The following is a 15,834-nucleotide window of genomic DNA, read 5'->3' as shown; positions in this document are numbered from 1 at the left end:
GGGTTTTCGGCAAATATTGTACTAGTGGCGTTCTGCATGGCGGCCGTTATAGGAGAAGCCATGACACATTAGCCCTCAACCAGGAGGAAACTGCCACGATCCCATGAACTTCCCTATTTACTCACATGGCGGACGCCATGGAGGGGTGGCGGGCGCCACCTTTGAATTCCACATTCCCACTAAAGAGAAGTTGAAGGGCATCATGATTTTTGCATGTTGTTGAGTTCCTCTATAAATAGGTCATTCTAGTTCATTTCCAAATGATCCAACTTAGTTTACAACACTAAGACTATAATATCATCTGTAAAAGCGGTAATTCGTCACATCGAGGGGTTATCGCACCTTAGTGAAATTGAGTTGGAGCACTTTGATTTTACTGTCGTCTTTATTTTCAAAGTCAAAGGTTTATTTACTTCCTTGTACCAGATTTAAAGCCTCTGTTTGGAGCAGGTTCTAATTTAATCGCCTTTTTATTTTACTTGCCATGCCTTACTTTATTTAATTCCTTGTCATGCTTTACTTTATTTAATTCCTTGCCATGCTTTACTTTATTTAATTTCCTGTCATTGTCTTTACTTTATTTAGTTTTCTCGCCATTATCTTTATTGCTCGTTTTAATTGTTTTACACGCTTTACTTGTTCTTCACGCCTTATATTCTAAACTTCTTTTCATCATGTTCAACATTGTTGTATTTGTTTGTATTACCATGTCTGGATAAATCATTCAAAGGTTACAATGTAAGGGTCGCGGTTAAAGAGATGTTTCACATATTGCATCTATAGAAATGCTTTAGGGGTTGTTTCGATTTTTAATTCGAGTTTTCTGAAACAAACTTGGTTAGTTTTAACTACTCAAGGAGTGAGAAAGCACCCTGACTTAGTTAACTATGAATTTTTATCACTTAAAGGAAAAATGATTTTTGAAACTATTTTCAGATGCGTTGATAGATTTAAAATCAGGAAACTCCTTGGGTAAACTTTCCGAATCAAAATCACTTTCCAACTAAGCTTACGAGTCTTATTTCTTAAAAATAGGTTTACTACTTTAGCGTTCTGCGCTCCTTTTATAAGTGACAATAAAATGCCTTAATTTAAGGGTAAACTCGGTTCTGAATATGCGAAAGCGACAATTGCTGTTAAATGGATTCTTTTCAAGAGTATAAAATATTGCCCCATAAGTAGTTCTATTTAGACAATCGAAACATCGTTTAGCTGACGTGAAATACATTCAAGCCTATCTTTATCTGCATTGTATTTATCATTTTCTTTATTTACTGTTATTTTGCGATATCAATATCTCATTTGTACCGCCTTAGATAAACATCGTAACATTAGTAATTGATAGATTGACGATTTGGTCTCTGTGGGATCGATATTCTTTTATATTACTCTGACACGATTCGTGCACTTGTGAATACAGCGATCAGTATGTCAATCCAACGTTTCAGATTGCATCAACCAATCATAGAGCCTTTGTTGAGTCAATGATTTGACTCTAGAGTGAGCCTCTTCCTTATGGCCTTTTGGTCCTTCCTAACTCCCTTTTGGGCCCTTGCACCCACGTGTTTTTGAATTTGGTCATTGTATTTTTTTTGTCTGAGTTCCTATATCTCACTTTTATGTTGGCGTTAGTCCCTGAAGTTAGATTTTCATTAAAAAAAATGACATGGAAAACGGCGTAGACGTGGTAGGTATTTTTTTTCCATTTTTTTATTAATCAGTATTTCCACGTCAATTTTTGTGTGTGTGGGTCTTAAATCTTAAAAGATGAAAAAAAATACAATTTTGGTCCTATAAGGTGTTAAACCTATAACCTTTGCATCAAAAAAGCCTTCTCCATCCATTAATCCAACTATCCCACTTGTTTGTAACATTGCAACACAAATATATATTACATAAACATTTCAGTATTACCAAAATAACTTATTAAATATTTTAATTATTTTATATTTCAATTATTAATATTTAGTGACTATTTAATATTTCAATCATTAATATTTAATATACTATGTTATTGTTAATTGATAGTTAAAATAGTAATAGTTGAAATAAACTAATTTATTTAATTTATTAAATAATTAATGTATTCAATATTCAACTATTTAATATGGATTTCTCACAATGTTATTAAATATTAATTAAATATTTAATAAACTAATTAATAGTTGAAATAATTGAAATATTTTATAAACTAATTATTTAATAAACTAAATAATTGAAATATTAATAGTTAAAATATTAAATAATTGAAATATTTTATAAACTTATTATTTAATAAACTAAATAATTTAAATATTAATATTTGAAATATTAATAATTTAAATATTTTATAAAATAATTATTTAATAAAATAAATAATTTAAATATTAATAGTTGAAATATTAAATAGTTTAAATATTTTATAAACTAATTATTTAACAAACTGAATAATTTGTATTAATAGTTGAAATATTAAATAATTGAAATGTTTTTTAAACTTATTATTTGATAAACTAAATAATTTAAATATGAATAGTTGAAATATTAAATAATTAAAATATTTTATAAACTTATCATTTGATAAACTAAATAATTTAAATATTAATAGTTAAAATATTAAATAATTGAGTTGAAAATATTTAAGCAACTAATTTCAAATAAATTAGTCGAAATATTAAATAATGGGAATATTAAATAATTTAAATATTAATAATTTAAATATTAATAGTTTAATTAATAAAATTAGTAACATATTTCAGTAATATATTTCACTAATATATTCCAGTGTTAAACATGTTAATGAATTAAATAATAAATATTTCATTAATGTAATATATAAATGTGTTGCAATGAATTATTCAAATGAGTTGATTAGTCTACTGGTTAAGTACTATACTAATAAAAAAGGTTGATGTGGAAATACTCGGTATTAAAAAATGGAAAAAGAAAAAAATGTAGTCATGTTAACAGCGTTAGCCAACTCAATATTTTTATAATCGAATATTGACGTTAGACACTAAAATCAAAAGAAATTCAATATATAATGACTTGTAAAAAAAAAGATACAAAGACCAAAATAAAAAAATACGCTAACTTACAGGGACCAAAAAACTATTTAAACATATTTTATTTAATATTATATTGTATTTTTTTATTTTTTCCTTTTGTGGATATTTGATTATAAGTATTAATGTCTATTTAAATTGGCGTATAGATATTATATGTATATGTATATAGGGACCAAAAAACTCAATATTTTTTTCCTTTTTTTCCTTTTGTATTTAATATTATATAGATAATATATGTATATCTATATAGATAATATATATACATATATATATATATATATATTATATATATATATATATATATATATATATATATATATATATATATATATATATATATAATATATATATATATATATATATATATATATATATATATATATATATATAGATATATATATACATTATATATAGATATATATATAGAGATATATATATTTATATATATATAGATATATATATATATAATATATATATATATATATATATATATATAGATATATATATATATATATATAATATATATATATATATATATTGTATATAATATAATATATATATATAATATATATATATATATATATATATATATATATATATATATATATATATATATATATATATATATATTCGTAAAAACAAAAATCAATCTCATTATTATTTGTAAATTATAATCTTTCCACTTTAAAAAAACTAAATAACTTCATCATAATTTCAAAATAAATTATAACTTAATTCACTCCACAAACACAAATCAAATGTTTGATCAAACGTGAAGTCGTCTTCCCAATCATATTAAAAAAACACTTAATTTTTATTAAATATTTTTTAATGAAGATGAAAAAGGAACTTGGTGGTTACCACGAGCTCTAGAAGCTAGGATTCGAGATGATTATCTCGCCCATCCAAGCTCTCATTGTCTATTAAATTTTTTATTGCAACTTTCGTGTAAACCTTTCTCAATCAAAATCTCAAAACATCTAACAACATTAAATCATTTTGTAAATAAGACGGGAAAAGAGCGTGGTGGTTACCACAAGCTCCTGAGGCTAGGATTCAAAATGATTATCTCGTCCATCTAAGTTCTTGTCATCATTCAAAATACTTCAAACAAATCAAACTCTTTCTCGACTGTCGTGCAAACTTTCAAACCTTTTCATAAACGTAAGATATTGTGTCTTGAGACGATGTTAAGCATTGCTCCGTCCGCAATCACTTAAGTTGAGATAAGTGTCGTTTTTCCCGTGAATGTTGATATGTGGAAATCCATTCAATATGATGTAAACGTCCGCTCCTCACCTGTTTATGGTACAAAAAAAATAATGTTTTCTGATGAATGTGACTAAATACCTTTCGCTAAAATCAACCAACAAACAAACATTTTCTACCCATGATTACGTTAGCCTTGAATTCTCTACTGCACCCGGAGATACGTAAGAACAAGATTCAAAGTCTCATCAAGCACCCTAATAAAATAAACTTTTTTTATCTTATTCTTTTTCCTTTTTATAATTCGAGAGTCTAACATTTCTAAGCTAACACTAACACGCATAACTAAATAAATAGTTCCCATTAAGTACAACGAACATGATGGGTGCTAACATCTTCCCCTTGCATAATCGACTCCCGAATCCTGACTTGGTTGCGATTATCGTATCTTATCCTTTCATTCAGAGGTTTTATCAATATTTTCTCTTTCACTCTTTGGGAATAAATAAAGTTCAATGGCGACTTTATTAAGTCCCTCCCGCGAGCGTACGATTGCGTCTCACTAAGTCGCATTCTCATTTTTCGAGGTACGACACAAGTCTACGATGCCCATGCTCATCTTCAACCTCTTGAACACATTATTTGTGACTCACTTAGTCAACAAATCAACAACTTGGTTCTCACTTATGCAATATTCCAATCGTAGCCTTCCTTCACTAACAAGTTCCCTCAAATAGTGAAACCTCACCTCTATGTGTTTGCTCCTTCCATGTGAAATTGGGTTATTAGCAAGATTAATTGCGGAACATTGTCAACTAAAAGTGTTACAACCTCAACCTCACTACTTCCCGGCTCCTTTAATAGATTCATAAGTCATACGGTTGACACACACATAACGAAGCGACGATGTACTCGGCCTCACAAGATGAGAGTGCAACTACCAGTTCCTTCTTCGAAAACCATGAGATTGATGTCGCACCGAACATAAATATGTATCCAGTTGTAGAATTTCGATCATCTTTATCTTCGCACCAATTAAAATTGATAAAACCGAGCAAATTTAATTTGTTGTCCGTATCCGCTGCGGGAAAGAGAATTCTGCAGCCAACATAATCTTTGACATAGTGTAGGATTCTCTTGACTGTTGCCAAGTGAGACACCTTCAATCTCTCCATGAATTTACTCACAATATTGACACTAAAAGTCAATTTCGATAACGTATTGCACAAGTAATGCAAGGATCCAATCAACCTCATATACTGAGTTGGATCAACATCTTGTTCATCTGCATTCTTAGACAGTTGCATCCTTGGTTCAGTTGGAGAAATGATATCATTTCAGTGCTCCATTTCACACTTTTTCAATATCTCAAGAGCATATCTCCTTTGGTGAGTGAGTCATCCCATTTTGGACTTGTGGAACTCAACGCCAAGAAAATAAGTCATGAGACCAAGGTCTGTCATATCAAATTCTTCCATAAGTTCACTCTTGAACTTTGAAATGCACTCATTGTTGCCGCCCGTGATTAATAAATCATCCACATATAGACAAAGGATGATTACTCCTTTATTTACATCCGTCTTCACATATAATCCATGGTTCTATACACATTTCTTGAAGCTACTATCCTTTAGGAAACCATCAATTAATTTATTCTAAGCTCTTGGAGCTTGCTTCAAAACATATAGAATTTTCCTTAACTTGTAGAATTTCAGTTCTTGGTCTTTCATAACAAAACCAGGGGGTGTCCTACATATACCTCCTCTTCAAGTGGTTCATTAAAAAATGCGAATTTGACATCCATTTAAAAGATAGGCCAATTGTGGTTATTTGCAATACCAATAACAAGCCTAATGGTTTCGATCCTAGAAACCAATGCAAATATCTCCTCAAAGTTTATGCCTTCTCTTTTCAAAAACCCCTTAACCACCAATCAAGCCTTATGCTTAATTATCTCACCCTTGGGATTTTCCTTCACTTTGAACACCCACTTCACACCAATTGGCTTCTTTCCTTTTGGTAGATCAACTAACTCCCAGGTGTTATCTTTCTCAATGGATTCCAGCTCCTCTTTCATAGCCCAAATCCACTTTGGATCACTTAATGTCTCTTCCGTATCAACGAGTTCATAATTGCCATAAGTGCAAAATGGACGAAATCACCATCATCATTTACGTCATTGTCACAAAATAACTAACAATCTTGGAGTCTCTAAGGAAAACTCATTTTCCCTGTTGACCTTCTAACATTTCCTTTATTCTGGGCTTCAACGACATGTTGTTATGTACTTCTTCCTTCCTCAGAATCTAGAATTTCGAACTTGTAACCGATTACAACATTCTGGTAACCAGTTACAGCCTACGTGTAACCGGTTACAATCTGCTGGTAACCGGTTACACCATGTTGTAACTACTTTATTTCATCGATTACTATGTCTCGACTAATCACGATCCTCTTGTTTATAGCATTAAACAGTTTGTAACCACCGGTAGGGTGACATCCAACAAGTATAATCACTTATCCCTTGTCATCCAACTTATTTCTAAGTTGACTCAAAACATGTCGGTATACAATGCAACCAAAAACTCTCAAATGGTTCAGATTTGGCTTGAACCCTGACCATGTTTCCTCCGATGTTACATTTTTCAACATCTTAGTAGGGCGCCTATTCAACAAATAGGCAACTATGGATACTGCTTCTCCCCATAGCTCATTCAACAAGTTCTTCCCCTTTAACATGTTTCTTACCATGTTCATGGTCGATTGATTCTTCCTTTCGGCCACACCATTTCGTTGCGGTGTATAGGGTGGTATTACCTCATGTATAATCCCTTCTTGATCACAAAACCTCCCAAAGTCATTTGAGACATATTCGCCTCTACCATCCGTTTTTAGCACTTTTAGCTTGTGACCATTTTGCCTCTCAAGCATGGACTTAAACTTCTTAAGCAATTCGAATACCTCATCTTTTCTCTTGATTAGGTATGTCTATAGTTTTCTACTATGATCATCAATAAATGTGACAAAATATCTATTGCCACCAATGAAATCTACTTGCATCGACCCACACACATTTGAATACACCACCTCAAGGTGATTCTTGGTTCTTCGGTCTGCATCATTGCTGAATTTCTCTTTATGTTGCTTAGCTTGCACACATTCTTCACAAATTTCAGTTGGTATGTTGGTCGACGGCAGCCCCATTACCATTATGTTCCTTTGCAAATCTTTGAGATCTATACAATTGAGATGCCCAAGATGATACGAGAGAATTTGTGGCCTTACGAAAAAATTTGTTGCCTCACGAAAGAATTTTTAACCTCGTGTTACATTACGCGACAGGTCTGTGACAAGGTCAGGGACCAGGTACAGACCAAGTCATTTCGTAACCTCGCATTATAATTCGTGTATACCATTTCATTTCACATCTTTTCAATTATTTTGCACGACTTTTCTTTAAACTTATTTTCATAATTCAATTAAATATGTTTCAATAATAAATTAAAAGAAAAAGGCTACCTGGGTGTATTGTTTAGTCATAGTCCTAAGTATTAGACCCAAGTCGTAATAACTTGCAAGTACAAATACTTATCTTCCTCTAAAATTTGAATGCGTATTCTTTTCGTAATAATGGAAGAAAATGATTATGTGGGTGTAATGTCCAATCATAGTCCCGAGTGTTAGACCTAAGTCGTAATAGCTTTGCAAGTCCAAATGCTTGTCTTTCTCCAAAAATTAGAATGCGTATTTATTTTTCGCAATAAATTGAAAGAAAAAGACTACATGGGTGTAATGTCCAGTAATAGTCCTGAACACTAAGTCCAAATCGTAATAGCTTGTAAGCCTGAGTGTTTGTCTTTCGCTTAAAACACTCTTAAATATTCCATACTCTTTCATAACAAATTGGATTAAAAAGAATACTTGGATGTAATGTTCAATCATAGTCTTCAGTATTAGACTCAAGTCGTAATAGCTTGCAAGTCATAAATACTTGTCTCCCAAACTTAAAACATACTCAACACATCAAACATATTTTCTCGCCCCCACGCGATTGAAAATCCTTTTGACAAATAAAAGATATTTCGTCTCGAGATGATGCAAAAAACGCTTCGTCCACTATAAGTGTGAGTGAGTTAAGTGACTTTGTTCCCACGAATGTTGATATTTAGAAATCCATTTGGTGTGATGCAAACATCCACTCCTCTAAACTATTTTGGGTAAGAAATGCTTTTTGTCGATTGTGAGAAAATAGCCTTTGCTAAAACCGACCAATAAACAAACATTTTCTATCCAGAACTACGTAGCCTTGAGTTCTCCCTCGCATCTGGAGATACGTAGGAGCGAGATTCAATATCTCATTAAGAACTATAACCAAAAACCAAAAAATATATTTTGTCTTGTGAAGAACTATGTAGCTTTGAATTTCTCATTGTACCTGAGAATACGTTGGAGCAAAACCCATAATCTCGTCAAGCACCCTAATAAAAACCTTTTTGCGACCGTTTTTTTCATTTTTAATCTCTTATCACTCGAAGAAAACAAATAACATATGCTAAACTTCTGATCGCATATCTAACTATAAGGTTCTCGTTGAGTATAACGGATGTAAGGGTGTGCTAATACCTTCCCCTTGTATAATCGACTTTACCCGAATTTGGTGGCGACTCTGTTATCTCGAGCGTGCAAGCGCTCTGGTCATTTTTCGCAATGCGACACCTCCTAAAAACACTGTTGAATATTATGGATGTTGTCCTTAAAAGTCTGGTTTTAATGATGCAACTCGCCCATGGTGGCACATATATCCGCCATGTCATTAAAATCAACCATACCTCTAGTATCCTCTTGTGTGGGAGATTGTGCCCTCCTAACAACCGTGATTAGGGAGGTTTAAGACTATGAGTGGTGACTTTTGTTAATGTTGAGGTGGTAGCATATGTTAGTTTTACCGTGACCCCTCTGTGGGGGCCACTATACTTGCTAAAAAGTACATATGCGTATCAACCTTTAATTAGTAAGGATTTCTATAGACTTTAATATTTTTGTGGGGTTAGAGCAACCTCACAAGGGTGATAAGTTATATTTTTTGGGATATTTCATATGAATATCACATTGTCGTCTTCCACCCTAAGGGAAATGCATTTATAAAGGCTTATAGGTTTGTGTTTTGGGGACTTATAAGAAGTAATAATCGTCCCACCTTAACCATAAAACTCGTGGACTACCTATTTCCCCGAGAATTGTGGTTGTGGCTTCTTCCACATGTGGTTATGGACTGCACACACATCACCATCCCACGTTCCTACTAGGGCGACCCATTTAGTTAGTGGAAATCATGCTTAGGAGACATACCCTTAGGAGGGCACCTAATAGGGATGGGCCATGTGTCACACCATGTAAGACTTTCATAAATATATCAGGATAATATTTTAACTATGTCTTGTAAAAAGTATAGAACCGTTAAATTGACTTATAGTTTGACATGATTTTTTTATTGAAGAGTAATGGTATAGCCATTGTCACTTAATTAAATTGTGTTTAATAGATTATGTTTTAGTCCTCCAACAAATAAAATATATTTAATTGATGGAAGAGTATCATTAGTTATTGTTCAACAACCAATAATCTCACCTTTTTTATTACATTTAAAACCAACATACATGTCATTAGTTATGGATAAATACATTTGTATCGTTGATGTGACTCTCTAAACCCCAAGATTCTGACATTTTAAATTTAAAATACTCTTTCAAAGACATTTTGCTACAAAAAAGGAAAATTATAAACTATAAAATAATTATTAAAATAATTGTCACAAAGGATCAAAGTGCCACGTTTAAACTTAAAAAATTAGAAATACATATCACAAAATTAAATTACTTTTACAACAATAAAATAAGACAATATTTGTTTCCATCAAAATAAATCATAGCAATTATAGTTGAAATAAAATAATATAATAGATGACTCGATAACTTGTTCTCAAATATCACTATCACAACAGAGTTTCTCACGAACTTGATCTTCAAGACTCGTCAACTTGTATTTGCTACGGTTTTGAAAATTTGGATTCAAACCAAACAAATACAAACTGGTGGATTTCAAAAAGATGTTACAATATAAATAACCCATAAAAACACATAAATTATAAAATAAACATTGTATCGTATAACATAATTTTTAGGAAAAATCATCAGTATCAAACATCAACATTAACAGAGATAATAAAGAGAGAACATTAATATAATTAATGCGGTAAAGTTATTCAATCTACAATTTAACTAATATTATATGGTGCCATTCAACTCAACTTTATGAGTATCATTCTAATCGAAAGTACTTTACTATGAGGTCGAGATATTATACCACCATGCAAGTGGACGAACAAATTTATGCCTTCATATATCTTTTTCAACTTAACCTAAGACACATATGAAAAAAAATTAAGGTACACATATTTTGCATGTTAGGTTCCAACGTTGGAAAGCTACCCCAAGCCCCATAAATTTTTGACATGCATACCCCTAAAATATATCAACCCCTTTATCGTTGGATCATATCCCTTCATGATCATGATCAATTTACTTATCCTTTTCCAAATCGGACATGCTTGTCAAATCCTACCTATGTGATGATATTAATCTACACATCAAAATCTCTAACTTCTAGTCATTTGTCTACTTGTCCTGGGTTACTCCTTAAGTGCATCAACTTTAGGATATAACCACAATTATTTTAGCTTATAAATGGCAACATCAAATAATTTTGCATCTTAATTTCACAATATCATAATCATTATTTATATATCATCATTATGTACTTTATACCTTTGAACTTCACTTAATAAATATATGTCATAATTGGGTATATTAATCTATTAAGTAAAATAGTCATGACATCATAGTCATGAGCACGATGTTTTCACAAATAATTATGTTTATCAACAATATTTCATCAAGTAAAGTACACATAATATTTGAATCTTAAGCACAACATCTTCACAAATAATTCCATCAATAAAAAAACAATTAATCAAGTCAAGTAGTCACAACATCTCGATCATAAACACAACATAATCACAAATAATTATATTGACCAACAATTATTCATCGAATCAAGTAGTTGTAGCATCTCATTCACCATAATAATATATATTTCCATGAATGTTGATTACCACATATTTAACATATTATAAAGTAATCAATGCCTTAATAATGTTATTAATTCATCTTTTAACCACACACTTCCATATTTTCACATTAGTTCGATTGTTATTCAAATGACTATATTGTGTGTAGTAAGCCCGGGATAAATTATGGGAAATATATTTTTCCCATTCTATTCACTTATTTCATACTCACAAACTCATGGTCTCTCTTACACCATACCTTATTTTGATGTTTTCCCTTGCTAATCCAAAATCACAAGAAAAAAGCTTTTGTTTGGTTGATTCATCGTCCTCCGATTGATCCAACTCAATAACTCTTTGTTCAATATAAAAAACAAAAGATGAGGATACACTCTAAAAGTTAAATTTGGAAATTGGGTCAAAACAACTTATCCCAAATTAAATCAATATTTTACTTCATTCTTTAACTCTTCTTCAAAGAATTCTAACCCGTGTGATATACACAAATCCATAATTGTTGAGTTTGTCAACAATGTAAATGGAACAAGATAAGCAAAATTTATCTAACAAATAAGTTTAGAAGTCCTTCTGCATATCCCATATACAATTAAGATAAAACACATGTCCTTTCACTTTAGTTGATGAATGAGAAATTATAAATATATTCCAAAATTAAGACTTGCATCTATCAAATGATATAAAATCAAGCGAGTCCAACAATCCATTCACATAGATTTTGGAAATGCATCTCTAACTTATTTGGACTAAACATTAATGTAATTGATATACAGAAGGTTCAAATATTATTTTATTCTTCTCGTATTTGTTATAGACAATCTTATCAAGATCTTGGAACTCAAATTTACTACTTCATTAGGATATTAGTATAGAAAACAATATTTAGATAACCAGGGCAACACTTATCCATTATTAAAACATGTATTCCTTATGTTGTTAATGCAATCCTTAAAATTAGTATTTCTATTACTAAATTAAACTTAATAATAATTATCTGACTTTATTCTAAGCCTTAATGTAAGTCTAAGTATACTAAATAAAACACAATATTCCATTTTAGATGTAGGTTGACTTAAATTATAATCAGAGTCCTACTTCTTTAAAGACTTTTCATGTTCGTATAAATATGAGATGAATAGCTGGTATCACATATCCATGATGTAGAAGTAGACATTTTTATTTTATTGTCTAAATGTATGAAGAAGAAGTCTTACTTATTTATCATACTTTGACTATTTCGATAACCATTAGCAATTTTCTTCTTTTGACACATGAAACGACTCCCTTCCTTTTAAACCATGTTTATTTGCTTAAATTCAAAGGAACATTGTATGAATTTTATTATTCTTATTAACCATATATTTGACAACACAGAGTACTTCTCTTTATTTTCAACAAGCTATGATAAATACTGGTAAAATTCATTCATAATGAATTCAATAGATCTATCTAGAATAATATCAGATGGAACCAATGACTAATTCCTTGGTCTAACAAGACATTCAAACTTTTCAAATCTTAAAACTATCTGAGATCCAATTTGGATTCTCAACTTGTATAGAAAAGATATCGGAGAGTTTTATATTTCTCATATCTTATAGTTCTTAATAAAATAAAATCTTTGAGGTTAATGATCGTATCATTTTCCCATCACGACTACAATTATGAGACACATTATATCTAGATGTTGAACCTAATCCTTCTCATAAGCATCATTCTTAAAATCTTGCCATATTAGGTTGTTATGAATTCGTTGGTTGTGAACATACAATTTTTCTCGTATTTGAGAATAATTCTCAATTTTTGTATCAACTCAAAAACTCCTTTATGAATCTTATTTCCTTCATATGGATGTTTCACAATAAAATATAAAATAAAAATGAAAAAAAAATCCATCTACAAAATGTTCAAAATAAATGTATGAAAATGAAATTTTTACTAAGGACTTTTATTAAGGTGCTCCCACTATTTTTACTCAAACAAAAAAGCCTTCAATATTTTATTCGAAAAATCCGATTGAAAGATTTCTAGTGGATCGAGATCCTTATTTCACTTTATTTTAAGTTCGTAGCATACTAATTACACTAAACTCAGTTATTTATGTAAGACCTTCTTCCAATCGTATCTAATACAACTCTCAACATTTATCAGTTGGCTGAATAACTATTTTTTCTAACTCATAGTATGGTTTTTTCAACACTCTTGTTTCTAAACAAATATTATTCCTATTATAGTCATTTTAGTTAAGTTAAACTCAATGTTTGCCAATAAGATATTACATTTATCATATCACACTCTTACTAATATATAACATGTACCCCGCAGTATACAAAACATATATCATTCGAACATAGTGTTGATGAGATCTAAATTTTGAAAATCAATTAACTTAATATTTAATTAAATGGATTTTTATTAAGTTTGATCTCATAGATTTATGTATCTCATACACTTGCATATAAACATACATTACATGCATCACATGCATAAAATAATATAAAATTTGGTAATATGATTGTGATCACCTAAAATACAATAATTAAATAAACTATTTTATTACAACTCTTTAACTCACAAACAATCATCTCAAACTTCTTCATCGGTGTCATTGTTTAACATTGTCCTCACTATAATCGAGCAATTCTAACGTTGAAATAAATCAAATAATTAAATAGCACGTCGGACATATTGTATTTACATAAAATAAATCGCGACACACATGTCATATTTAAAATAAATAATACAAAATTCTAACATCACAATTGTATGCGAACCTGTTTAATAATAAAATATTATTATTATTATTATTATTATTATTATTATTATTATTATTATTATTATTATTATTATTATTATTATTATAAACAGAAGCGAAATATAATAGTAAACCATTTTGTTTTTATTACTATATAAACTGAAACCAATCCAACAAAAAAAATTATACGAGCCATTTACAACAACTAGCAATGGAATAGCATAATTAGCGATAACGACAATGCAGATGCAGAAAATACCATTAACACTCCTATAACCATGTAAGTAGATGGCCATTCTTTAAATAGGAAGGTTGGCCAATCAATCGATTTTGGTCGATGTCGGACCCAAAATTTAGATCCAACTTAAATTGTGATTCCGATCTAAAAGTTCAATTTTGACCATTAAATTTTAATCTTTAGCGAATTTGATTAATCAGGTTTGATGGATAAATCATATGAGTTTAATCGATTTAATGTTTATTGAGTGAAAGCCATAAAAATGACTCAGTTTTTATAAAATTCACAAACATTGTTTTTTAATTTTAATAAGAAAAATTGTCAAAAAATTTAAAATTGACCAAAAGAAGAACTGTTTTTTTATTATTGAAAAAAATATTATTATTACATGATAATATTTCCAATATCATTTGATATTAATTTGGTCATTAACATGCTTTAAATCTCAAAGTCAATAATATTCAAAATAAATAAACGGGATAATATTTAGTAGTAATGAAAATAATAAACAGGGGCAAGACTATAGCAATAAAAATACATAAAATAAATATTAGGTGAGTTTGGTTTCTGACAGGCCTAAAATAACCAAATCAAGCCACTGGATTAACCATACACCCGATCTATTTACAAAAAATAAATAAATAATAGACCAGTCAATTTCAATTAGATGGTTCAAATTTGTCCATACCTAATAAATAGTTTATGACAACAATTACTTATCAATATACTCTTGCAGCATAAATTAAGTGTTCTTTATGTTACATCCTAGGAGCATAGTTATAACAATTATATTTACGTGAGACCTAGATTGCCTCATAAAAAAACATGGCTAATTTACCCATTTGACATATATCCAATCGTGTTATGACACATGTATTTCAATAATAAGGTATTAAAGGTATTAATAATACTCATATTTAATATTATTTTATTAATTCAAAAGTAAATGTGATAATAGATTACGATTTTTTTTTTCAAAAAAAAATTGAAATAACCAATTTTTCAAAAAAAAAATCAAAATAACCAAGTTTGGTAGAGGATGCGCCAAATGAATTGGCGCACCCCCATACCAATAAGAGGAGGCGTCAATAGCATTGTCGCACATGCATTGGGCCTCTTAAGGAGGCGTCAATGCTTGTGGCGCTTGCATTGGCCCTCATGAGGAGACGCCAATGCCTTTGGCGCCTGAGTGTATTTTTAAAGGTGGGTGTATGCGTCAATTCATCTGGCCCATACACCCCCTCATATTTTTTTATATAATTTTTTTAGTTATTTAATTTTTTTTTAAATATTTTATTATTTAATACATAAAAAATAATAATGAAAAATAAATAAATTCATTAAATATGTAATAATTGGTTACATTGGACAAACAAAAAACTAATGACCCGTCCGATTATAACGTCCCCCGGTTCCACATCCCGGTACGTTAGTTTGTCTC

This window comes from Lathyrus oleraceus, chromosome 1 (genome assembly GCF_024323335.1).
Source record: "Lathyrus oleraceus cultivar Zhongwan6 chromosome 1, CAAS_Psat_ZW6_1.0, whole genome shotgun sequence".
Taxonomy (NCBI): Eukaryota; Viridiplantae; Streptophyta; class Magnoliopsida; order Fabales; family Fabaceae; genus Lathyrus; species Lathyrus oleraceus.
This window is presented reverse-complemented; position numbering follows the sequence as displayed.